Source organism: Ambystoma mexicanum, chromosome 3q (genome assembly GCF_040938575.1).
Source record: "Ambystoma mexicanum isolate Mex_15411 chromosome 3q, UKY_AmexF1_1, whole genome shotgun sequence".
Classification (NCBI taxonomy): domain Eukaryota; kingdom Metazoa; phylum Chordata; class Amphibia; order Caudata; family Ambystomatidae; genus Ambystoma; species Ambystoma mexicanum.
The window spans coordinates 1,300,687,251-1,300,713,931 of NC_090926.1; the positions used below are offsets into that span (position 1 = coordinate 1,300,687,251).

General features: G+C 55.0%; 1 protein-coding gene across 3 annotated transcripts in view; it reads left to right on the forward strand.

The window, feature by feature from the left end:
* Positions 1 to 316: 316 nt before the first annotated feature.
* LOC138447909 (zinc finger protein 567-like) overlaps positions 317 to 26,681 on the forward strand; it is an 88,252-nt gene continuing 61,887 nt past the window's right edge. For 2 of the 3 annotated variants that reach the window (XM_069604425.1, XM_069604424.1), the window contains exons 1-2: positions 317 to 501; positions 19,032 to 19,102. The gene's annotated coding sequence lies outside the window, so the exon portion shown is untranslated. Of the gene's footprint in view, positions 502 to 14,241; positions 14,957 to 19,031; positions 19,103 to 26,681 lie in introns of those variants that run through there. The other variant, XR_011259970.1, reaches the window with a different exon arrangement.

The following is a 26,681-nucleotide window of genomic DNA, read 5'->3' on the forward strand; positions in this document are numbered from 1 at the left end:
CAGCCAACTTTTCCTCTTCTTGACTTGTGCTTTAATGTTTGCTAGCTTAACCGACTATAAAAGAAAGCTTTTATTTCCATTTAAAATGCTGCTAACTGGGGCAGTGTCTGCTTTGCGTGTAAAGTAAATGTAAGTGAAAGTGGTGACACGGGGGGGGCACTAACATGTGCACTTCCGCCCGCCTTTCATGGACAGCTTGAACTTCCCGCCGGAAAAGCTGTCACTTAGGGCGCTTTGCACCCGCCCCGTCTGCCGTCACTTCCGTGAGCGAGAGCCAATGGGAAGGCTCAGCCGCTGGACCAATGGGAGGCGGCGGGGAATCGAGGCTTCCCGGAAATGGCGCCCGGGCTCTCTCCTCTCTGGGCACGGCGCGCGGTTGGGCGCTATTTGGGCGTGATAGCAGGCGGCGCTGGGCTATGTGCACACTTCCGGTTCCAGTCCAGCGGCTCTGGGGAAGCTGCCAGGCATTGCGCCCCGTGGGATCCAGTGGCTCCCACACCGGTAAGAGGAGAGCCGGGATCTACTGGGGGCTGTCAGTCTCCGGGCGACGGGACTAGCGGCCTGCTTCTGAACGCAGAGGCGGAGGGCGCGACGCAGAGCAAACCCCCCCCTTCCCCACCGCACCCAAGGCCATGGAAGCGCCGGACCCCAGTCCCCCCCCCATGACACCCAGAACCCCGGGGAGAACGCCCTGCCCCCCAGCCACTGCACCACCGCCCTGCCCCCCCCAGCCACTGCACCACCGCCCTGCCCCCCCAGCCGTGCCCCCCCAGCCACTGCACCAACGCCCTGCCCCCCCCAGCCCTGCCCCCCCAGCCACTGCACCAACGCCCTGCCCCCCCCAGCCCTGCCCCCCAGCCACTGCACCACCGCCCTGCCCCCCAGCCCTGCAGCCCTGCCCCCCAACCACTGCACCACCGCCCTGCCCCCCCAGCCACTGCACCACCGCCCTGCCCCCCAGCCACTGCACCACCGCCCTGCCCCCCAGCCACTGCACCACCGCCCTGCCCCCCAGCCACTGCACCACCGCCCTGCCCCCCAGCCCTGCCCCCCCAGCCACTGCACCGCTGCCCTGCCCCCCCAGCCACTGCACCGCCGCCCTGCCCCCCCAGCCACTGCACCGCCGCCCTGCCCCCCCAGCCACAGGGCCGCCTGCTCCTCCTGCAATAAAGTGCCACCAGCCGCAGGCTTCCCGACTGAATCACCGCCCTGCCCCCCCAGCCACAGGGCCGCCTGCTCCTCCTGCAACAAAGTGCCACCAGCCGCAGGCTTCCCGACTGCACCACCGCCCTGCCCCCCCAGCCACTGCACCACCGCCCTGCCCCCCCAGCCACAGGGCCGCCTGCTCCTCTTGCAATAAAGTGCCACCAGCCGCAGGCTTCCCGACTGCACCACCGCCCTGCCCCCCAGCCACAGGGCCGCCTGCTCCTCCTGCAACAAAGTGCCACCAGCCGCAGGCTTCCCGACTGCACCACCGCCCTGCCCCCCCAGCCACTGCACCACCGCCCTGCCCCCCAGCCACAGGGCCGCCTGCTCCTCTTGCAATAAAGTGCCACCAGCCGCAGGCTTCCCAACTGCACCACCGCCCTGCCCCCCAGCCACAGGGCCGCCTGCTCCTCCTGCAACAAAGTGCCACCAGCCACAGGCTTCCCGACTGCACCACCGCCCTGCCCCCCCAGCCACTGCACCACCGCCCTGCCCCCCCAGCCACAGGGCCGCCTGCTCCTCCTGCAACAAAGTGCCACCAGCCGCAGGCTTCCCGACTGCACCACCGCCCTGCCCCCAGCCCTGCCCCCCCAGCCACAGGGCCGCCTGCTCCTGCAACAAAGTGCCACCAGCCGTAGGCTTCCCGACTGCACCACAGCCCTGCCCCCCCTGCCACAGGGCCGCCTGCTCCTCCTGCAATAAAGTGCCACCAGCCGCAGGCTTCCCGACTGCACCACCGCCCTGCCCCCCAGCCACAGGGTCGCCTGCTCCTCCTGCAACAAATTGCCACCAGCCGCAGCCTTCCCGACTGCACCACCGCCCTGCCCCCCAGCCCTGCCCACCCAGCCACAGGGCCGCCTGCTCCTGCAACAAAGTGCCACCAGCCGCAGGCTTCCCGACTGCACCACAGCCCTGCCCCCCCAGCCACAGGGCCGCCTGCTCCTCCTGCAATAAAGTGCCACCAGCCGCAAGCTTCCCAACTGCCCCACAGCCCTGCCCCCCCAGCCACAGGGCCGCCTGCTCCTCCTACAACAAAGTGCCACCAGCCGCAGGCTTCCCCACTGCACCACCGCCCTGCCCCCCCAGCCACTGCACCACCGCCCTACCCCCCAGCCACTGCACCACCGCCCTGCCCCCCCGCCACTGCTAAACCACCCTGCCCCCCAGCCCTCGACCCCCAGCCACTGCACCCCAGCCCTGCCCCCCCAGCCACTGCACCACCGCCCTGCCCCCCCCAGCCACAGGCTTCCCGACTGCACCGCCGCCCTGCCCCCCCAGCCACTGCACCGCCGCCCTGCCCCCCCAGCCACTGCACCGCATGCTCCTGCAACAAAGTGCCACCAGCCGCAGGCTTCCCGACTGCACCACCGCCCTGCCCCCCCCAGCCACAGGGCCGCCTGCTCCTGCAACAAAGTGCCACCAGCCGCAGGGTTCCCGACTGCACCACCGCCCTGCCCCCCAGCCACAGGGCCGCCTGCTCCTCCTGCAATAAAGTGCCACCAGCCGCAGGCTTCCCGACTGCACCACCGCCCTGCCCCCCCAGCCACAGGGCCGCCTGCAACAAAGTGCCACCAACCGCAGGCTTCCCGACTGCACCACCGCCCTGCCTCCCAGCCACAGGGCCGCCTGCTCCTGCAACAAAGTGCCACCAGCCGCAGGCTTCCTGACTGCACCACCACCCTGCCCCCCAGCCCTGCTCCCCCAGCCACAGGGCCCCCTACTCCTGCAATAAAGTGCCACCAGCCGCAGGCTTCCCGACTGCACCACAGCCCTGCCCCCCAGCCACAGGGCCGCCTGCTCCTCCTGCAACAAAGTGCCACCAGCCGCAGGCTTCCCGACTGCACCACCGCCCTGCCCCCCAGCCCTGCCCCCCCCCAGCCACAGGGCCACCTGCTCCTGCAATAAAGTGCCACCAGCCGCAGGCTGCCCCCTAGCCCTGCCCCCCCAGCCCTGCCCCCCCCCCAGCCACAGGGCCACCTGCTCCTGCAATAAAGTGCCGCCAGCCGCAGGCTGCCCCCCAGCCCTGCCCCCCCAGCCACAGGGCCGCCTGCTCCTGCAACAAAGTGCCACCAGCCGCAGGCTTCCCGACTGCACCACCGCCCTGCCCCCCCCAGCCACAGGGCCGCCTGCTCCTGCAACAAAGTGCCACCAGCCGCAGGCTTCCCGACTGCACCACCGCCCTGCCCCCAGCCCTGCCCCCCCAGCCACAGGGCCGCCTGCTCCTGCAACAAAGTGCCACCAGCCGTAGGCTTCCCGACTGCACCACAGCCCTGCCCCCCCTGCCACAGGGCCGCCTGCTCCTCCTGCAATAAAGTGCCACCAGCCGCAGGCTTCCCGACTGCACCACCGCCCTGCCCCCCAGCCACAGGGTCGCCTGCTCCTCCTGCAACAAATTGCCACCAGCCGCAGGCTTCCCGACTGCACCACCGCCCTGCCCACCCAGCCCTGCCCACCCAGCCACAGGGCCGCCTGCTCCTGCAACAAAGTGCCACCAGCCGCAGGCTTCCCGACTGCACCACAGCCCTGCCCCCCCAGCCACAGGGCCGCCTGCTCCTCCTGCAATAAAGTGCCACCAGCCGCAAGCTTCCCAACTGCCCCACAGCCCTGCCCCCCCAGCCACAGGGCCGCCTGCTCCTCCTACAACAAAGTGCCACCAGCCGCAGGCTTCCCCACTGCACCACCGCCCTGCCCCCCCAGCCACTGCACCACCGCCCTACCCCCCAGCCACTGCACCACCGCCCTGCCCCCCCGCCACTGCACCACCACCCTGCCCCCCAGCCCTCGACCCCCAGCCACTGCACCCCAGCCCTGCCCCCCCAGCCACTGCACCACCGCCCTGCCCCCCCAGCCACAGGCTTCCCGACTGCACCGCCGCCCTGCCCCCCAGCCACTGCACCGCCGCCCTGCCCCCCCAGCCACTGCACCACCGCCCTGCCCCCCCAGCCACTGCACCGCATGCTCCTGCAACAAAGTGCCACCAGCCGCAGGCTTCCCGACTGCACCACCGCCCTGCCCCCCCCAGCCACAGGGCCGCCTGCTCCTGCAACAAAGTGCCACCAGCCGCAGGGTTCCCGACTGCACCACCGCCCTGCCCCCCAGCCACAGGGCCGCCTGCTCCTCCTGCAATAAAGTGCCACCAGCCGCAGGCTTCCCGACTGCACCACCGCCCTGCCCCCCCAGCCACAGGGCCGCCTGCAACAAAGTGCCACCAGCCGCAGGCTTCCCGACTGCACCACCGCCCTGCCTCCCAGCCACAGGGCCGCCTGCTCCTGCAACAAAGTGCCACCAGCCGCAGGCTTCCTGACTGCACCACCACCCTGCCCCCCAGCCCTGCTCCCCCAGCCACAGGGCCCCCTACTCCTGCAATAAAGTGCCACCAGCCGCAGGCTTCCCGACTGCACCACCGCCCTGCCCCCCAGCCCTGCCCCCCCCCAGCCACAGGGCCACCTGCTCCTGCAATAAAGTGCCACCAGCCGCAGGCTGCCCCCTAGCCCTGCCCCCCAGCCCTGCCCCCCCCCAGCCACAGGGCCACCTGCTCCTGCAATAAAGTGCCGCCAGCCGCAGGCTGCCCCCCAGCCCTGCCCCCCCAGCCACAGGGCCGCCTGCTCCTGCAACAAAGTGCCACCAGCCGCAGGCTTCCCGACTGCACCACCGCCCTGCCCCCCCCAGCCACAGGGCCGCCTGCTCCTGCAACAAAGTGCCACCAGCCGCAGGCTTCCCGACTGCCCCCCCAGCCACAGGGCCGCCTGCTCCTGAAATAAAGTGCCACCAGCCGCAGGCTTCCCGACTGCACCACCGCCCTGCCCCCCAGCCACAGGGCTGCCTGCTCCTCCAACAAAGTGCCACCAGCCGCAGGCTTCCCGACTGCACCACAGACCTGCCCCCCCAGCCACAGGACCGCCTGCTCCTGCAATAAAGTGCCACCAGCCGCAGGCTTCCCGACTGCACCACCGACTTGCCCCCCAGCCCTGCCCTCCCAGCCACAGGGCCGCCTGCTCCTGCAATAAAGTGCCACCAGCCGCAGGCTTCCCGACTGCACCACCGCCCTGCCCCCCCAGCCACTGCACCACCGCCCTGCCCCCCAGCCACAGGGCCGCCTGCTCCTCTTGCAATAAAGTGCCACCAGCCGCAGGCTTCCCGACTGCACCACCGCCCTGCCCCCCCAGCCACAGGGCCGCCTGCTCCTCCTGCAACAAAGTGCCACCAGCCGCAGGCTTCCCGACTGCACCACCGCCCTGCCCCCAGCCCTGCCCCCCAGCCACAGGGCCGCCTGCTCCTGCAACAAAGTGCCACCAGCCGTAGGCTTCCCGACTGCACCACAGCCCTGCCCCCCCTGCCACAGGGCCGCCTGCTCCTCCTGCAATAAAGTGCCACCAGCCGCAGGCTTCCCGACTGCACCACCGCCCTGCCCCCCAGCCACAGGGTCGCCTGCTCCTCCTGCAACAAATTGCCACCAGCCGCAGGCTTCCCGACTGCACCACCGCCCTGCCCCCCAGCCCTGCCCACCCAGCCACAGGGCCGCCTGCTCCTGCAACAAAGTGCCACCAGCCGCAGGCTTCCCGACTGCACCACAGCCCTGCCCCCCAGCCACAGGGCCGCCTGCTCCTCCTGCAATAAAGTGCCACCAGCCGCAAGCTTCCCAACTGCCCCACAGCCCTGCCCCCCCAGCCACAGGGCCGCCTGCTCCTCCTACAACAAAGTGCCACCAGCCGCAGGCTTCCCCACTGCACCACCGCCCTGCACCACCGCCCTACCCCCCAGCCACTGCACCACCGCCCTGCCCCCCCGCCACTGCACCACCACCCTGCCCCCCAGCCCTCGACCCCCAGCCACTGCACCCCAGCCCTGCCCCCCCAGCCACTGCACCACCGCCCTGCCCCCCCAGCCACAGGCTTCCCGACTGCACCGCCGCCCTGCCCCCCCAGCCACTGCACCGCCGCCCTGCCCCCCCCAGCCACTGCACCACCGCCCTGCCCCCCCAGCCACTGCACCGCATGCTCCTGCAACAAAGTGCCACCAGCCGCAGGCTTCCCGACTGCACCACCGCCCTGCCCCCCCCAGCCACAGGGCCGCCTGCTCCTGCAACAAAGTGCCACCAGCCGCAGGGTTCCCGACTGCACCACCGCCCTGCCCCCCAGCCACAGGGCCGCCTGCTCCTCCTGCAATAAAGTGCCACCAGCCGCAGGCTTCCCGACTGCACCACCGCCCTGCCCCCCCAGCCACAGGGCCGCCTGCAACAAAGTGCCACCAGCCGCAGGCTTCCCGACTGCACCACCGCCCTGCCTCCCAGCCACAGGGCCGCCTGCTCCTGCAACAAAGTGCCACCAGCCGCAGGCTTCCTGACTGCACCACCACCCTGCCCCCCAGCCCTGCTCCCCCAGCCACAGGGCCCCCTACTCCTGCAATAAAGTGCCACCAGCCGCAGGCTTCCCGACTGCACCACAGCCCTGCCCCCCAGCCACAGGGCCGCCTGCTCCTCCTGCAACAAAGTGCCACCAGCCGCAGGCTTCCCGACTGCACCACCGCCCTGCCCCCCAGCCCTGCCCCCCCCAGCCACAGGGCCACCTGCTCCTGCAATAAAGTGCCACCAGCCGCAGGCTGCCCCCTAGCCCTGCCCCCCCAGCCCTGCCCCCCCCCCCAGCCACAGGGCCACCTGCTCCTGCAATAAAGTGCCGCCAGCCGCAGGCTGCCCCCCAGCCCTGCCCCCCAGCCACAGGGCCGCCTGCTCCTGCAACAAAGTGCCACCAGCCGCAGGCTTCCCGACTGCACCACCGCCCTGCCCCCCCCAGCCACAGGGCCGCCTGCTCCTGCAACAAAGTGCCACCAGCCGCAGGCTTCCCGACTGCCCCCCAGCCCTGCCCCCCCAGCCACAGGGCCGCCTGCTCCTGAAATAAAGTGCCACCAGCCGCAGGCTTCCCGACTGCACCACCGCCCTGCCCCCCAGCCACAGGGCTGCCTGCTCCTCCAACAAAGTGCCACCAGCCGCAGGCTTCCCGACTGCACCACAGACCTGCCCCCCCAGCCACAGGACCGCCTGCTCCTGCAATAAAGTGCCACCAGCCGCAGGCTTCCCGACTGCACCACCGACTTGCCCCCCAGCCCTGCCCTCCCAGCCACAGGGCCGCCTGCTCCTGCAATAAAGTGCCACCAGCCGCAGGCTTCCAGACTGCACCACAGCCCTGCCCCCTTCTCACGCTCTACATAGCGGGGCTCTTTAATCCACGGCTCTATGTTCTCATTCAGAAGCTACAGGTCAGGAATATGTTTCCCGTTAAACATTATCATTCCATGAGGTGAGCAACCTATGTCCTGCTGTGACCACTGGTGCCGGGGGGTGGTGGGGCAGCAGGGCCTGGGGCAAGCCAAGCAAAGGACCTCAACTTCAAGATAAACTTGTAGTGTGCTTACAACAAAGCTTCTATGCTTCCCACCTCCTTGTTACAGGCTCCCCCATGACCCCTCAGACTCCAGGGCGCCAATAATACACAGGAGAGCAGAAGAAGAGGGAGGTGGCATGTACTGCAGACAGACCAGCACGCAGGAGGGTTGCCCACTGCTGCTTCCTCCACCAGATGTGGCTCATCCTTATATACAAATAACAGAGTAGCTAAAACCATTCCCCGCCGTGAAACAGCACATATAATAACAAAAAAAGATTATTTTCTAAAAAAAAGGGGGGGGGGGGACAGTATAGCCACAGTTACGAAATGATTTCTCTGTCATATCTGCGAGACATCTGGCCTTAGGGATCTGATCCAGCAGTGTACTTCTCAGGCGGGGCTGCTTGAGGTTTAACACGCATTACACAGCGCTGTGACATGGCACGGGTGTTCAGCAGTAGTCCACTCGAAAAAGCAAAGGAAAATGCACTATCACAGTTGGTAACTTGCCCACTTTTAATCCTCTTTAAGGCCTTGCAGTATGTCTCCATAAAGCACATTGTAATAACACAGTTCTGCAATATACATACTCAATAAGAAAGAAAAATGAAAAAAAACAGCAACTTATGTGTCCTAACTCATCTAAAACCATGAATTCCTGCATTATACTACATAAACACTCCCCACAATCATCATCCATAATCTGGCTGTTTTTGTTGTTTTAGATACACCTTAATTATCACATGCCCCCTTTCTATCTCTGAGTGTCCGTGTCACTCTAAAAACCAGCACCACCTCCTTCACGTGTCTGTTATGTTCTAGTGCACTGTCAATCACAAGTTGTTTCAGTTTCCAGTATATAGTCAGCCTCTAGTACCTCCCAGTACTTAGGCACACCCGCGGTCGGTGTCAGCAACAACTTGTCCGTGCTTGGCATATTTCTCCCAACTTGGTCCTTGTATGGTGAATACCTGATTTCTGACCATTCCCTCACTCGTAGGCTTTTCAGCATCAGCACACATGGCAGGCAGTCGTACCACTCTGTGCCTTTCACGTCTATCTGCTTGCACAGCACCTTCTTTAGCTTCTTTTTCATTTCCCAACGAGTCACACACTTGTCCACATGCTTCTTTCTGTCTGTCCTTTGTCCATGGGCCACCAGGCCTTCTCTATCACGCGCTGATACATATGTCCTACTCTTTCTCAGCATTCATGTGCAGCATTATTTCTTCATCCTTCCTTAGCTGGTCCTCCAGGAGCTACTCACATTTCCGTTCATCCTCTGTCTTGCCATTCTGTAGGATCATCTTCGTCAGTACAAGCTGTGGGCCACATGCCACTCATCTTCTGTGGATGCCATTTGCTGTGGCTGTACGTCCGTGTCGGTTCTCTTGGGCCACTCTCAGATGGTATTATCTTTTGTTATTTACAGAGCCAACACCACCAATTGTAATTCACCATACTGTGCTCTTTCCCTCTACCCTCCCACCACCGTTGAGTCATGTAGCCACTGACCACCTCCTCTATATGTGGGCCTGTTAATGTCCTACTCTGGTGCACATGCCCTGAACACTTCCTGTTTTGTTTTAAAAATCTCTGACATGCATTCATGTAGTTTGCCTGACACGACCCCTTCCACTTGCATTTTGTTCACTTCCCCATATAAGGTGTACTGTCACTCGTCCTACCGAAATCCAATGTTTTTCTTTCCCTTCTTTACAGGTATGTCTTCCCATGTGGTCAGGACCCACTTGGTGTGAGTCAGAATGTGGGTGGTACTCTTAGTATTGGCCGTCGCCACAGCCATTGGGACGATCTGTACCCTGCCTCGCTCCCTGCAAGCATCACTTTGCCAAATCTGTCATTGTACCTCTTTTTTCCAGAATGTCCTCTAAGCCCTCTGTTGCACACAGTTGCCTCCCCTGGGACCCAGCCAGCCTGTGTCTCCTCCTCCTGCTCCTAGAGCCACACCCACATAGTTACCCACCCCGATCCGCGTTGCTGCTAGGCCTAACAATATTGCCTCGCTGGCACTGCTTCTCTCACCGTCAGCCACGCATCATAGGCTGCATTCAGAATGTACACCCACCCTTGGGCGGACCTTAACTTTTCATCCACCGCCCTTTCCACCACCCTCGTCATTGGCAACATCCACCATATTGTGGCCTTCTGTCCTTCATGAACGTTTCTGTGAGCATCTCTCAAAAATCCAAGGGGCTCTGAGCCCTCCCCATCTTCTTCATCAACATCGTCATATCTTGGTGCTTCGCTTTTGACTCACCGTGATGTCCCCCATCCCTTCCCTGCAATTCCCTTTTTGTTTCTGCGCGATTTTATTGTTTCTCCCCCCCTCCCTATTCTTTTGCACATCCCAATTGTCCAACATGCTCCTTAACCTCTCCAGCACTCCCCCCTCCCCCACACCTTCCCCAACCCTGATTTATATGACAGCTCTGACCGATCCCGCCCAGTGGACCGGCGACTGCCTTATTGTGACTGGTATTGGCCCTGCTGCAGGTTAACTCAGGCTTCCGAGCTCACACTCCTACCATGTGCCCTCTACAGCACTGACACTACACCGATGGCCTTCTCCCAAGTGAAGAACCATTGTGTTTTGCATTCCAAGAGTGCAGTTAGGTGAGGAGTTAGAGTCGGGTGCAGAGTCTTGTGGATAACGTCTTACCTGGTACCTGCGTGCTTTGCTGTGGATGTGATAGTCTGCTTTCTACTGCTGCTTCTACCTTCTGCATCACCCTCCATAACCCGACCCCCGAGTCGGGTGCAGACTCTTGTGGTCTTTGGGCGCAAGGGTGTTCTGCTTTTGAAGAATAAGTACCGCTTTGAAACTACAAACTTTGGGTGAGTGCACTTTTGCCCTGAGGTGGGCTTGATATTTCTAGTTTTGCTTTGCAAGTCCATGTATGTAGTGTGGCATAAACCATGGCACCTGCCTGTTCGGCCCCCTGACACGACAACGGACCAAAACATTTGTGACCTCAGACATCACACCACGGCCACCCCCTGTAAAGCTGTTTATGGAGATGACTATGCCCGGTTTCGCTTTACCGCAGACACTGAGGGAGGTCGTCTTGGATACCTCCCTTGCCGATGGATGAGAATGTTTGGGAGTAGTGGGTGGATGGGTTTGCGCAGGAGGGGAAGGTGAGAGAGACCCCCCCCCCAAGTGGCCCGGAGTCGACAAACCGGGCACCGCATGAAGTCTATCTTGAACGAAGAAACCTACATGTTCCAGAATCTGGCGTGCCCATAACAGAAAAAAATGCAAGAACTGCAAAACTCAAAGAACTCGCTATCTTTGGAAGAAGGTGAAGTTGGTGTCTCTAAGGACGACCTAGAAACTGCGCAACTGGCTGTCGCCACCTGCCCCTGGGTGGAGTTAAAAAGCTGACATTGGAATCTCATAAGGGCCAACAAAGATCTGCCACGAGTAGCAACACACTGCCACAGCAGCCCTTGAAACACCAACAGGCTGAACATTCTAATACAATCTTGCAAACGAACGAGATTCCGATCTCACTATCCTCCACGATGGCAGAACATGAATACAGCAATTTACTCGCGGCCATGAAATGTGACATGTCTCAAAAAAATAAAGCATTACAGGCAATATAATTATGGCAGAAAAAATAGGCACAGAGAATTAAATCTGAGGAAATATTGACATCAGTTAACCATGAGACCAACAGGATTATCGTTGGATATCACTGAAATTGAAATGCTAATGAGCAATAATAAGTCTTTGGTGAAGTACACGGCATAAAGAAGTTAGGGAAACAAACCACTTCAACACTGCTTCCAAGAAGGTCTGCAATTCAGACACAAACAAATGTATACAACACTAGAGCCTCAAGCGGATAATGGTGATCTCCCGGAATTAAGGAGCTTGCAGAATGTTAACTACCCTAAGCTACTACAAAGACACATTGAGAAGCAAAACAACAATTGTTGTCTATCATTGTCCAGGTGCCTCCAGCAATGTAACCTCTGCTGGACACATCTTTTGCTGCTATGTAACTAAGCTTCACAATCCTATTGTTACCTTTGCCCTTGCTACCCTTTGGGTTAGGTGCGCACTATAAATCTACAATACAAATAAAAATAAACCATACAATAAATGTCATTGCAACTCATCAGAAGGTTGTCAAAAAGATCCTGTTCCGACAAAGATTGATTTGCAAAATATTTTGTTTGCTACAACATCACAAGGAATTATTCTCTTCTTGAAACTCCAAGAAGCTAATATTGAGACCATGAAAGATCAGTCTACTCTACTTGCTCTTATTCACTCTAAGCAAATATATGCGGAAGCCATCATGGCCGCAATTCAAGATCGGATCAATATGGAGGATGAAGCAAGTGTGATGTGGCAGACTCGTTTATTTGACATTGCTAGTAACGATCGGGCAGATAAAGCCCAGATGACCAGTTCTTGCATCGTTGGGTGCCAATAATGCGAAAAAAGATCCAACAGCCAGGACGAACAAATCCAACTTGAAGCATTCATTAACTCTCAACTTATACAGATGTGGTACAAGAGTCCCTGAACAATATATCGGTGAATGCAAGTGATGCCTCCCTCATAATTATCAATCAATATGACGCACAAGGATTGTTGCAGTCTATCTATGCTGACCTTACGTGTGACGATATATCAGACAATAGTCTTGATTCTTCACACAATGACCAATCTAGAGTGATTGACTTCACCTCTGATAAGGATGCTTCAACAAAAGACCATGTAATCTCTAACCGTTCACAAATAAATGAGGCGAGCAAGTCCAATCGACACCAAAATGAAACTGAAAATTACACATTTTTTTTATCGATCCGCGAAGACAAACAACCATCACCAAACTGCAATTAGAAAGAATTGAAAATCTCAATGATGGGCTTGTATTAAATAGAACCAATTTACTACGTTTGTTACACGTAATTCCCCAACTTCAATGTATACGATCTGATGATGTGAAGTTGGTCCAGTTTGTAGACAACGAATTTCGTAATATAGTATGGATCGAACTATATTCTAAGTCAACAATGGACTTAATCATGGGGTATGAAAAGCAGCTATATCAATTGGGATTTGCATGCAGGGAATTTACTGAAAAAAAGCCCAAGGAATTATGGGCCAACCAAACTGTTAAACGGGAACAAATAAATATAGTGGGCCAAGCAAAATGGGACATGGAATGTTTTACACCAAGAAATACAACAAGTGCAGAAAGGCAAAAGCTGTCCTCAAGAACCTATAGAGAGGACAGAACATTTAACGATCTAAGAACGGATATTACGAAGCACATTATATGGAGAGACATTGAATACTCAATGAACCATCGGAATGAGTCTCTCGGAATGAGTCTCAATTGTAACAATCAACGGTCTGAGAAAAAAGTTGGTGTCAATATGCTCATGGAACTCAGAGGCCACTCATATTTATTTTAACAGAGCGGGCCAGATTTTGTGAAATTCCAGATGGTATGTTTAGAAGAAACATGGCTTATTTATTTATTCACATTTGTTGAGCATGCAACAGCCCAATGGGCATCGTGGCGCTTGTTACAGAGAGTGATCAGAGCTTAGTTACACATAAAAAACTCATACAGGAATCATAATTTTTTACAGTTTGCAATTGAAAGTTTGTATGCATGAAAAAGCAAGCTTTTCAGTTAAAGAGAGCAGTTTTAAGGCTTTTTCTAAAGGCAGAGAGAGACGTTTCTGCTCTGAGGGCATTAGGGTGCGCATTCCAAAGCTTAGGGGCTAGGTATGAGAAACCTAAACCTCCTACTCCAACCAACAGTGAGTTGGTTGGAGTAGCATGTTCTGGTAGGCCTGGTTGATGTGGATCTAAAGAGATTGTCTGAGAGATAGGACGGAGCTGTGCGGTTGATGCATTTGTGCGTGGTTGTGATCATTTTAAATGTGATGCGTTCTTTGACTGGGAGCCAGTGAGCAGACTGTCTAGCTTGTGAGATGTGGTCTCTTTTTGGAATGCTTAATGCTGTTCTTAGTGAGTTATTTTGGGTGTCTTGGAGTACGTTTTTTAAGGAGGTGCCTGCTAAGAGCGCATTGCAATAGTCAAGCTTAGCACCTATGGTTGCTCTAGCTACAGAGAGATAATTTTCCTTAGTTAAGAAGGGTTTAATGGCGTTGAGGAGTTTAGTACTAAGTGCGAAGGCAGAGACAATAGCACTGACTTGCTTATTCATAGATAAAGTAGCATCAATGTGGAACCCTAGAGTTTTAACGGAGGATAGAACTGGGATGATTTGTCAATATAGAAGTTGGAGTATAGACAGTCTAGCTTAGCTAGTGTGGTCATTTGTCCAAGAATAAGAATCTCATCCCCGTTGAGGCATAAGCCGTTAGTGGCCATCCACGCTTGGATGGTGGCGTAGATTTGCCTTAGCGCTGTGGCATCTTGGTGATATGCACCTGTTTAAGGAAGGGGCGCCTGGGTATCGTCAGCATAATTAGTCTATGCGATCCCAAGTACATCCAGTTTATTAAAAAGAGGCTTAGTGAAAAGATTGTAAAGCGTAGGAGCAGTACAAGATCCCTGTGGGACACCGCAGTGAATGATGGTGGGGGCTGCGTTAGCTATGTTTGAAAAGACTTTCATTGCTCTTTCTTCTAGGAACGAAGTGATCCAGGAAGCTGCTTGGCCGGAGAAGTGTGCTGAATGCAAGAACCGACCTGTGACGGATACATCTCCTTTACGAATCCAGCAATTCATCGCAGCAAAGGAAGACCATCGACGGGACTCTTAACTCTCATTAAAGTGGATGCAAATATAGAAATATTGATTGGATTCTCCAGAATGACTGGATAGTCACGTTGCACCTTAAAGCACAGTATCAAATGGATTTGCGTTGTGAATGCGAGATTAGAGCGATAATCTCGTACATTTCCCAGATCAACAGATCAGAGATACCTTTTTGAGGTTCCGTCTGAACTTGCTACCAACACAGAATTACTAACGAAAACAAAACAACTTCTGATGACCTTCGCATTCTGTCGATTTTGTAAATAACCTGAAAATATAGTCTATTTTTCATATCATGATGCAATGTAGTGCATTGAATAAGATCCGAAACCTTTCTATGGATCTATTTCTGTCAACTAATACACAAATGGAACTAAAAGAGCAATGGGCACAGATCTTCTGGGCAATAACAACAAACTGGTTTATACGATCATCCATTTTTGGAACAGTTTAGAAGAAAATGTTTGAGAAGTATAAACATGAAGTTAAGTGAAATCCACCTTGTTAACACATGCTGTATATAAATGAAAAGTTTAGAAATAAACTATATCATTTTAAAATAAAAAAATAAAAACTGTGATCTTTAGTAGTGTCTAACATGGCCAGACACAGAGCACACTGTTAATGCTATTTGTCCAATGTCCCGGATCTTTCAATGTTACCATACTAGTTTTAACACTCGATTCCATTATGTTAACAACATTTATCTTTACACACCGTCTATGCTGGTGTCCGCCACTCTTGGCTCAGGATTGTTTTAATTAGTGTGGGGGGGGGGAATACATAAAGATGCCGGGGCAAATAAGCAACTAAACAACTAAGCACTCGCCTGAGCCCCTCATGCACAGCTTTTCATTGTCTTCTAGCTTGACATTCTCCAAATGTACCTTGGACATACAGATCAATAATAAAGTGGCTGTGGCTGCCCCCTCCTCTTTGCAGAATTATGTTCCCGCTACAGGACGGGCATGCACCCTTGTAATTGCATGGCGATTCCTCTGCTGCATCGATTTCTTGCTTTCCCATCCTCTTATCGCTGCTCATCTTCTTTCCTTTGGTAGACTAGCAGCTGTGCACCCCTGGCAGGGACCCAGGAAGCCACTCAGTGCTCTATGCAACTACTATGTGGATTTGAAATTGAATGTAATGGCCTTCCTCCCTCCCCTCTCCGTCTTGAGCGCCATCTTCTAAAGTTCTGGCTACTCCTCGTGACCTTCCTTTTCTCCTCATCCCTACTCTCTCTGCCTCCCGTGTTAACTCTCACTCTGCAGCTACGACTGGGGACCGGTCCTTCAGAGTCCTGCAGAAGCCAGACCATCCCCCACCAGTCCCTTCTGCATCGTTTGCCAACACTTGCCCTCTGGCTCCCTTTCCCTGACTAACCCAACTCAGTCCACCCTGCCCACAGCATTCATCCTCCCTTTCCCCTTTTTCCCCCCACGGGCACTTACCTTCTTGGCCTCCCTGGCACTTCCCTGCCCTCTCCCTTGGGGCACCCCAGTCTTGCACTTCACACCCTGCACTTACACCTTCGCAAGCACTTGCATGGTAGCATTGTCACAAGGCCGATATAAGAGTTTTTTGTTTTGTTGTTATTCCACCGTACTCCCCACCTCCACCCCCATCTTGTTTTGTGGCGCCTGGAAACACTTGTGTATAGGTGTCATACAACTATCCAGTAAATAAAGATACAATATAGTATCAAAGTCATTGTAGCATCCACTCAGGCTCCGGGGGAACTTTGATACCACGCATTTAATTTCCATTTCGCCATCATAGCGCTTCATCGTTAAGATCTCACGTTCTTGGAGCACCATTTTAGTCTAGACTTTGGAAGGCCTGCAGTGGCCATGCTTGATCCAAGTCCTATGACCTATGGCTTGAGACATCACCCATTCCCCAAATGCCATGATCGCAGTAATAGTATTGCCCTTTGTGTGTAAAGTGATATGATATGATAGGTTATTTATAACGTGCTTAATACCCAGAGGTTTCTAAGCGGGGATCGAGTGTGGGCAATGTATAGAAAGTCCTCCTGCTTCTCGGGTGATGCTTTGCAGATGTTGTAAGCCGGTGGCAGTGCCTTGCTTTCGCTTTTAATGAAAGCATGACCACTTCTCTGCCCTCCCATGGACCATGTGTGATTTCCACATGACTTTCTGGGCTTACTCTTTTTTACCATGTTGGGTAGTTCTGTTTGCAATAGGCTGAAATGTACATTGCATAGGGGTTGCATTATGGTGGCTCAGCGGGTGTGCAACCAAGGAGGTTAATTCATACACGTGTTGCTGCTCTAAGGGGTTCTATGTGATTTTACCCAAGATTTATATTTTTTTTACCGGGAAAAATACTGATATATATTATTTCTTTTATTTGGGGGGCACACCCCCCAACTCCCTTGTTTCCCAAAGTTTTTAACCTCCCAGTTTTAACCCCACCCCATATATATTTTTTTTTTTACAAAATTGAATTGGTATTTTTTCGGTAGTTTTGGTTTGCTGAATAATGCCTTGAAGAAAACCTATTTGGTAAAATTACTGAAGACCTTCTAAGGGGCTTCAAGGCACATGCCTCATTGGTCTAAGGAGGCGCTACAGTGACTACTGTTGTCTTTATCCTTCTGAGGTTGATACATTGAGTACCGTTCTATTGGGTCGTACTAAGCAGCTTCTAATAGCGCTTAGACGGGGTGGACTGCGCCATAAAAGGGATGAGCTATGTGAAAAGTGCCACCCTCGTACACCAAAAAGTCATAGAATTTGAGTTTCTTTCGAATTGGGCTGCAGAAGATACAACTTCTAAAGTCTGTACAATTTTGTATATTAAAGAAGTTTTAGGTGAACCGCCCTGCCCACCGCTCTCCCTCCCACCCTCAGGCCACTTAACTCGAAATATGATTTGGTGTTGTTTCCTGCTATTCTGCCTAATATGGGCGTGTCAGAGCAGCAACAGTGTGCAATATTAGTGCTTGTATTGCCAGTGTGACAATTGAGGCACCAAGCGAAGGTGGGAAGAGCTGGGATAAGAGTCATTTCCCCCAATAGCAGGGTTCGGAATTGAGGGGAGCTGGAGCCATTCAGCTCTTGCTTGCAGTATAGAAGAGCCTGGATGTCACCAACAGCTACCAGGAGCTACCCTTGGCTCTCCAAGGCAACCTATACTGAACCAACAAGCCTATGCGAATTTAACTGTTGTGTGTTTAGGAAATCTATAAACGTTAGGACACATTTATACACCATTTAAGGCATAAGGAGTCCTGGGCACAATGATATGTCTTCATCTTATGTGAGCGTTAGTTTTGTGGAACGCTATGTACTAGCTCCTGGTTCCCCAGTGGTAGCTCCTGGTCACTGGTTAATACTGGATACCCAGGAGCTGCTTTTGGCGCCTGCTTATCCAACCTTAATTTCCAGCCCTGCTATACTACTTTCCAGGGCCGAGTGGAACAGTGAGTAACCAGCCTCTCGGCACAAGATGCACCTTACTAGGCTAGGGCGGCTGCAGGCCCTTACCTAGGGTGATTGCATGCTTTTAGGGAGGATTTCGGGGCTGGACTGAAAACAAAGAGTATAATGTTTCACTACAAGCGAGCACAGTGTGGCCAACCCTTGTAGAGAATTGGGGGTTCCAACGTAGAACATGTTGAAAAAGAAAGATGGGTGTGAAGCATGCATTTAAAGCCTATTTTTCAATATATCTGGATTAAGAGCTCATAAATGCGTTCATATCTGAAGGTATAAAACTGCTATGGTAGTTTTCTTGTTGCCTGCTCCTGAACAGTAGATCCCATGCTCGCATTCTCACATAGCCGGACGCGAGTTCCACTTTAGGCAATTTCAAGAGAGAGTAAATCCAAAGATTATTAAAAATTCTTTTTTAATACCAAAAGATCTCTCTTCAGTTTGTTTCCTTGACATTTCTAGGAGCTCTGCTTAAGGAAAAGTCATAGACAGTCCAAATGTGAAATTTAGCTTTATCCATTGGTCAATAGAAAGACTGCCATGTGAAGAAAGCCTAGCAGCACTGGGTGAGTGATTGATCCCGGTATCCCAGGCAGTCAGTCCAGCACTGGGTGAGTGATTGATCCCGGTATCCCGGCAGTCAGACCAGCACCGGTTGAGTGATTGATCCCGGTATCCCAGGCAGTCAGTCCAGCACTGGGTGAGTGATTGATCCCGCGCAGTCAGTCCAGCACTGGGTGAGTGATTGATCCCGGTATCCCAGGCAGTCTGTCCAGCACTGGGTGAGTGATTTATCCCGGGCAGTCAGTCCAGCAGTGGGTGAGTGATTTGATCCCGGTATCCCGGCAGTCAGTCCAGCAGTGGCTGAGTGATTGATCCTGGTATCCCGGCAGTCAGTCCAGCACTGGGTGAGTGATTTATCCCGGGCAGTCAGTCCAGCAGTGGGTGAGTGATTTGATCCCGGCAGTCAGTCCAGCACTGGGTGAGCGATGAAGGGCACTATCAGAATAAAGTGACCAATCATTCTCCTCTACAAGGGGCGAGCCGTCAGTCAAGAACTCTCATAAGTAGGATCATAAAGACTTCTGCGCTGCAAAGAGCCGGCAGCACTCCTTCAATGTTCGGCGGAGGAGGGTCCTCAAGGCATCGGCTTGCAGCCTGTACACGCAACTAACCTATTATGTTTGCTTCTTTGTGCAGGTGGCTTGTGTTACACCCATTTGTAGCTGCTTCTGAGAGCTCTGAGATGGTAGAAGCAAGCAGACATGCAGGTATGTATCACTTTACTGTGACCTGGATAATGTTAAATATCCCCTGGGTGGGCTTGGTTCATGTGCGAATTTACCTCTACGGCAGAGTCCTTTTAGGAAGTGCTGCAAAACTGTCAAACTATTATTTTTATAGGAGAAATTACTTTTCGGCATGTACTTTAAAATACACATGTAAATTGCAGACTGTTTACAGAGAAGGATTATGCTAATCTCTGGTGTAGTGTGGACTCCTCTCCTTTGTGTGCATGTGATCCCTTCCTGGGTGCCTGACTGGCAGATCCCTATCTCAGGTTGAGTGGACTCCTCCCCTTTCTATGCATGGGAGCCATCCATGATTGCATGGCTGGAAGATGCAGATCCCTAACTGGGGTAGTTTTGATTTTTTTTATTTAAAACTATGTTTGATGCCAAGCACCTTTACAATATAATTTATGAATAGACATGTTTCTTAGATCATTTTACAGTTAAAAGACAAATTAGCTTCAGTAACTTGTCCAGTCAATCATAAAATCCTTAAGTAAATAACATTTAATTTGCTAACAGACAACGAATATATCTAATGCATAATAATAGCTTGATAGTTTAGATGAATTTAGCTAAACGTTGAACATTCAATACTACATTCTCAAATCAAGTAACATCACTTTAAACAACAAAAAACAGAAACCCAAAACACACCAAACATCAAGAAAAAAAGAATATCGAAGAATTAGGTCTTAAGCATGGAAACACTTAGGGGGTAATTCATAGAATTCAGCGCACAAGTGGCGCACGCGGCTGGCGCACAGTGTGCGCGTGCGGCAGTCTGCGCCAGCCGCGTGCGCCAAAACCCATTTCGGCGAACAGCGTATTCATGGATTTTAACATCCCTAAGCAGCTGTGGCGCAGCGACTCTGCAGCAGCGCCAGTTACGCCCCCAACCCTGCCCCGTGCGCCATGAACAGCGCACAAATCCAGTACATGGCGCACAGGCCAGTGGACCAGCATACAGCCCCCCAACCACGAAAACGCGTGTAAAACTCCCCACGCACCCCTCGAAATACACGTACCCTGCTCGTTCGCGGGAAGTTTCAAACGCAGTAGGCCCTGTGCGAGCGGGGCACGTGTATTTCTGGGGTTCGCAGGGATTTTCACACGCTGTAGGCCCTGTGCGAGCGGGGCACGTGTATTTCTGGGGTTCGTAGGGAATTTCACATGCTGTAGGCCCTGTGCGAGCGGGGCACGTGTATTTTTGGGGTTCGCGGGGAGTTTCACACGCTGTAGGCCCTGTGCGAGCAGGGCTCGTGTATTTCTGGGGGTCGCGGGGAGTTTCACACGCGATTGGCCCTGTGCGAGTGGGGTACGTGTATTTCTGGGGTTCGCAGGAAGTTTCACACGCGGTAGGCCCTGTGCGAGCGGGGTACGTGTATTACTGGGGTTAGCGGGAAGTTTCACACACGATAGGCCCTGTGCGAGTGGGGTACGTGTATTACTGGGGTTTGCGGGAATTTTCACACGTGGTAGGCCCTGTGCGAGTGGGGTAAGTGTATTACTGGGGTTAGCGGGAAGTTTCACACGCGATAGGCCCTGTGCGAGCAGGGCTCGTGTATTTCTGGGGGTCGCGGGGAGTTTCACACGCGATTGGCCCTGTGCGAATGGGGTACGTGTATTTCTGTGGTTCGCAGGATGTTTCAAACGCGGTAGGCCCTGTGCGAGCGGGGTACGTGTATAACTGGGGTTCGTGGGAATTTTCACACACGGTAGGCCCTGTGTGAGCGGGGTGCGTGTATAACTGGGGATCACGGGAATTTTCACACGCGGTAGGCCCTGTGTGAGCGGGGTACGTGTATTACTGGGGTTAGCGGGAAGTTTCACACACGATAGGCCCTGTGCGAGTGGGGTACGTGTATAACTGGGTTTTGCGGGAATTTTCACACGCGGTAGGCCCTGTGCGAGTGGGGTACGTGTATAACTGGGGTTCGCGCTAAGTTTCACACGCTATTGGAGCGGGGTACTTGTATTTCAGGGGTGCGTGGGGAGTCCTACATGTGAATTGGCAGTGTAGGTCCCCCCAGGTGTGCCCTCTACCCCCTCCACGGCCCCTGCAGGCAGCCCACACCACAGGGGACTACCCTGCACCCCTGGTCATGTCCCGCAGGCAGCCCATCCACCATGGGCATGCCCCCCCAGCCAAGCCACATGTCACCTTGCACTAGTGATCACCAACTCATGTCCCCCAGCACCCCCACCCCCCAGCAGTGAGGGGTACCTGCCAGCAGGCCCCCACTCATGTCCCACACATGTCCCCCAGCACCCCCACCCCCAGCAGTGAGGGGCACCTGCCAGCAGGCCCCCACTCATGTCCCCCAGCACCCCCACCTCCCAGCCATGAGGGGCACCTGCTAGCAGGCCCCCACTCATGTTCCCCCAGCACCCCCACCCCCCAGCAGTGAGGGGCACCTGCTAGCAGGTCCCCACTCATGTCCACCAGCACCCCCACCCCCCAGCAGTCAGGGGCACCTGCAAGCAGGCCCCCACTCATGTTCCCCCCTACATGAAGTAAAGATGCACAATCATGGCCCACATATCACCAAAATACCACAGCACGCCACCCCATACTTGAGACGCAATGATTTCCCAATCCACCCCACACTGACATGCCTATCTCAAGACACAAACCAAAAGTCAACTGTGTACATCAACACATGTCCGTCACACACACACACTGGTTGGCATTGATAGTGTAAACCCACATTTTCACATGCATTAACCCAATGAGCGAATCCCACACATGGAACTAAAATATGAAAATGTATTATGTACAAAAATAAAGCAATGAAATGAAAGCATAACAAAATAGCAAACATGAAATGAAAAGCATGTGCAAAAGATGAGTAAATGAAAAGTACAACCAATCCAAAGTAATCCCAAAGAAAAATAGTCAAAACTCTCCCTCCACCAATGCAAATGCAAAGGAAACGTAAAAAGAAAAATCCATTGATCCAGGGTGAAATAAAAAGAAAAAGTTCAAAATAATCCTTTGTCCAACTATGTACAATCCATTGTCAAGGGTCCATGAGCCCAACGAAAGAAATTAAACCTACCTAAGAAACTACCTAATAAAAAAAAATATATACAAATGTGTGTGGCATAGTCCATTCACCACAAATCAAAGGAAAAGGAAACCTAATTCTAAAAACTATTTATAATGGCAGCGGGCTAGTCCGACGGCTCACTTTTCGATGTCCCGGGCCAGGTCATCATCGAACTCCCGCTCAATGTCCTGGAGGCGGTCCTCTTCCATGGCCCCGAGGGTTTGCAGGGACGATGATATGTTCACCTCCAACTCCCCGCAAATTGCCTCGAGGCACTCGGCCCGCCTCGGTGCCCTCTGCATGGCGTTCTCCGCCCTGACCATCGTGAGCCGTGCCTCTTCCGCCCGCTGCCGCTCCGCATCTATGGCGTGGCCCAACCGCTGCCACACGGAAGACACTTCCAATCCTGGGTCCTCCTGCCCTCTGGCCGATGCCTGCCCCTCCGATGTTGAAGGCCCCGAGACATCATGGCTCCCACCTTGTTGCTGCTTCTGTGCCTGTGCCCTGGCTCTTGCTGCCTGCACGTCCTCCTCCGGCTGGGGTGCAGTTGTTGAGGTGGCCACCCCTGCTGGACGTCCGACTCCCGACTGTGGCAGGGATGTGTCCTCCACCAGCCTGGCCATAGGGTCAGAGGCAGCTCCACAGGGTACCCAGGTGATACATGAGTGGGTAGATGGCATGGAGGACGACTGGCGTATAGGGGGTTCAGGTGAGGAGGGGGTCAGAACAAGCTCCAGCAAAAGGAGGAATCCGGCCCTGGTGACCCGTCCCAGTAGGTCAACGCAGTCAACGAGGCATTCGAGATGACGTGCAGTGTCCTCACGAAAACACTGCAGGTCACCTCGCATGCCCCGTTGACGCAACGCCATCCCACTCAGGACAGGCTCAAACCGGTCCCGGATAGCCACGTCCGCAGGGAGAGGAAGGCCAGTTGTTGTAAACGGATCCCCTCCCTGAAAACGGGTCTGGACGTAGGCATCCCTGCTGGTGCAGGATGATGCAGTCACAGGATCGGGGACAGGATTACACACAGGCACCTCTGCGGCGGCCTGTGCTGCCTCCTGTCCCTGCCCCTGCACTGCACCACTAGCACCAGTGGAATCCCCTCCTCCAGACCCTGTGTCTATCCCTTCCACGGCCTCCTCCTCCACCAAACCCCCCGCCAACCTGGATGACTCCATGCCATCTTCCTCCGTCGGACCCTGTGGGGTCTCAGCTGCCCCTTCTGCTGCCGAGGAGTGCAACTCCGACCTCCGCCTCTTGGACCTACTCTCGGCAGCTGCGGCCTGGGACGCGGCACAGGACTCCTCACTCCCTGACGAGATGACAACCTGGGAGGGGAGCCGGGCTGTGCGTCTCCAGCTTGCGGTGCGATCCCTGCCGCCTTGCTCCACAGCACCCTCTCCGCCCTTTTCATCAGTTGACGCTGCAGACAGGGAGAGATAGGACACAGGCATCAAGGCACTGTACAATGGACTGATACACACATGACAGTTGCACATGAGTGGCAGTGTCACACTTCAGATATGACATCACAACCCCCAACACACATGTCATTTCAACTCTCGCACATGAGCAGTTCCACAGCAATATTGCACCAGGCAGCACCATCCATACACATACAACAGCATGAGCAGCCGAAGGTGAGCCTTACATCACATGAAACACGGGGAGTGCACAAGACATGCACACACGCCACCACACTTAAATATATGTGTACATCTCCATCCATGTCACATCTGGCATTCAGCCTTCTACATATCAGTGTCACATGCATCCATATTGCATCACAGTTGCACACTTGTCAAATACACACACATGCAAATGTACACAGTGCAGATACATGCAGCTGGAACCACCATCCATGTGTGACACCACAACCATGCCAACGTACATAAACAGAAATTCAAACATGTGCTCCCACATCTGCATTTGGCCTGCATGCTTACCAACACATACACCATCGATGTGCCTCACACCTGAGAGGACTCACATGTGGCAGCCACACGCCCCTGTTCATACACATCCCTACATGGCCCTACAAAAACACATGTGCAACCTGCACACTACTGGCACACATGCACAGCGTCCAATCAGTATGCATGTACACTTACTGCTCGACTCCAGACGGGTCTGCCTCTCAAGAACCTGGACATGGAGCGCTGGGCGTATGCGTGCCAGGACCCTCATTTGGTGGTCAGACAGGTGGCCCCGGCGCCCCTTGGCATCCGCTCCCTTCAAGAGGCGCCGGGCCTTGTTGAGGGTCCTGGACCTGAAGTCCTTCCAGCGCTTCTTGACATGTTGTAAGTTGCGGACTGCCACCCCCTCCGCGTTGATGGCAGTCACGATGTCCATCCAGATCCTGGTCTGTCCTTCATAGTCGGCACGCAAACTTCCAAAGAGGGCATCATACTGCCCCAGGACTTGCCCCACTAGGACACCAACTTCCCTGGCAGTGAAGCTGGTGGCCCTCTGCCTCTCTGGCTGGGGGTTGCCAGTGGTGCCAGATGGTGTTGTGTCCGACATGGCAACCCCAGAGGCAGGAGTGGGTGGGCAACTGGGTCCTGGGGCTGGGCTGTGGAGCGATGGTATCCCAGTCGGGAGTCTTTGGTTCCAGCAGGGGTGGTCACAGCAACTGCACCCCTGGCTGACGTGCAGGCAGCAAATAGCAGGGCACGTGGGCAGCAGGCAGTCAGGCAGCAGCAGATGGCACGTGGGAGCGTGCTTGGGGCTCTGGGGGCAGTAATTTGGCCTTCTGGGCAGGAGCGTGGTCTTCCGTGTATTGTTGCGTGGCCAGCTTGATACGGAGTGATTTGGCATGTGAAAAAATTGCACGTCAGCGTGTAATTGGAGGAAAGGCCCTTAGCGCGTAGCGCGTCAGCACACGTACGCGATTTAATTGGACCAAAGGCCCTTAGCGCCTAAGTGCTTCTGTGACGTTAAGCACGTGGTCGTTTCCCTCGTGACGTGGGCATAGTGGTTCAGCGCATGTGAAAAAACTGCACGTCCACGTGTGAATGCGTGTAATCAGAGGAAAGGGCCTACGTGCGTAAGTGACATGATGCGCGCGGGCGTTTCCCTCAGCACGGGTTAAAGGTGAGCGGGGCCAGCAGTTCGCTGTACGTGCCTTTTGTGGAGACCGACGTGTGTTGCTGCTTCGTGTTATTTCGCGCGCCATTACAACTTCACAGCTATCAAGGACGTATCTCTTCTTTTGGTGGGGGTATTGGCTATGCGTGTTTTTCTGCATCGCGCTAGTCAGACGGTGAGTCACGCACGCTATTTTTCCCAATGCGGGTGCCCCTGTGTATCGCACCCATTTTCGAGGTTATAGTAGCCTGCGTGTCCCACGCGTACACATTTTTCGTGTTACTGGGTGCCACCGCGTACTGCGGGAGGTTGATTCCACGCACGTAGGCTGCAGGGTTGCGTGCACGGTTTTACTGCAGTTTTGGGGTGCCTGAGCGTTGCGTGACCTGTCACTACATCACCGGGGTCACATACAGCCTTGAAGGTGCAGGGGGGCTGTTAACATCTTGCATCCCACCCCCTTCACCCCAATTGCCCATGTCAATTGTGGTGTACACCTCCCATTGGCACTACTCCATCTGTGCCGGCACTACTACATCTGTGCCATGGTTGGGAGGCCACCAAAGGTGAGGGGTGCCTCAGCTGGGCGTCCTCCTCGTGGTGGGCGTGGTCAGGGACGTGGCCGGGGTGACCAGGGAGTAGGGGGACTCCAGGGTGGCCGCAGAGGGGGAAGAGGAAGGGGTGCGCCACTTGAGCACGATGGTGTGCCATGTGTCGGTGCAGTCATGCCACCACCCCCTGTGGTTCCGGGAGATGCAGCTTCTGCATCTGGCACTGGCGCCCGTGTGACCCGGCAGTCTGTTTCATCGACTGCCGCGGGCCCAAGGGTAGTGGTAGCTGCAGGTGCAGCTGTGGACACTACCACCCAGGCTCAGGGTCTGCCAGCACAGGCTGAATTGGCACTTGAAGAGCCCTTGGAAGATTTCCAACAGGCCAGGAGGGAAACCGTAGGGGCACGCAGGGCTGCCCTGCCCAAGACACGTGTCCCTGGGGCAGTTATGTCATCTGCTGCCCCGAACAGCCGGGTGTTGGCAAGTGGAGGGGCAGATGCACCCAACAACACCCCGGTTGTGAGTCCACTAACCAGGACATTTGCTTTCAATGACCCTGCCACAGGAGATGTTGCTGGGCAGGGTCCATTAGAGGGCACCCAGCTGCCACTGATACAAGTCAGGCCTTTGGTCGACCCTCCACCTGCCACTCCCTTGGCTCAATCCACCGAACCCACTGGCCATACTGATCAGGGTGGCATTAGCCAGCCAGGGTCTGCGCCACAATCCAAGAGGAGGAAGGTTGCACCTGCAGCACAGGCTGGGACCCCACACACAGCCACGACCTTCTGCACGTCGAGGAAGAAGCCTTTCTGCAACCAGGAACTGGACTTCCTCGTGGACTACGTGCAGGACCACAGCCGT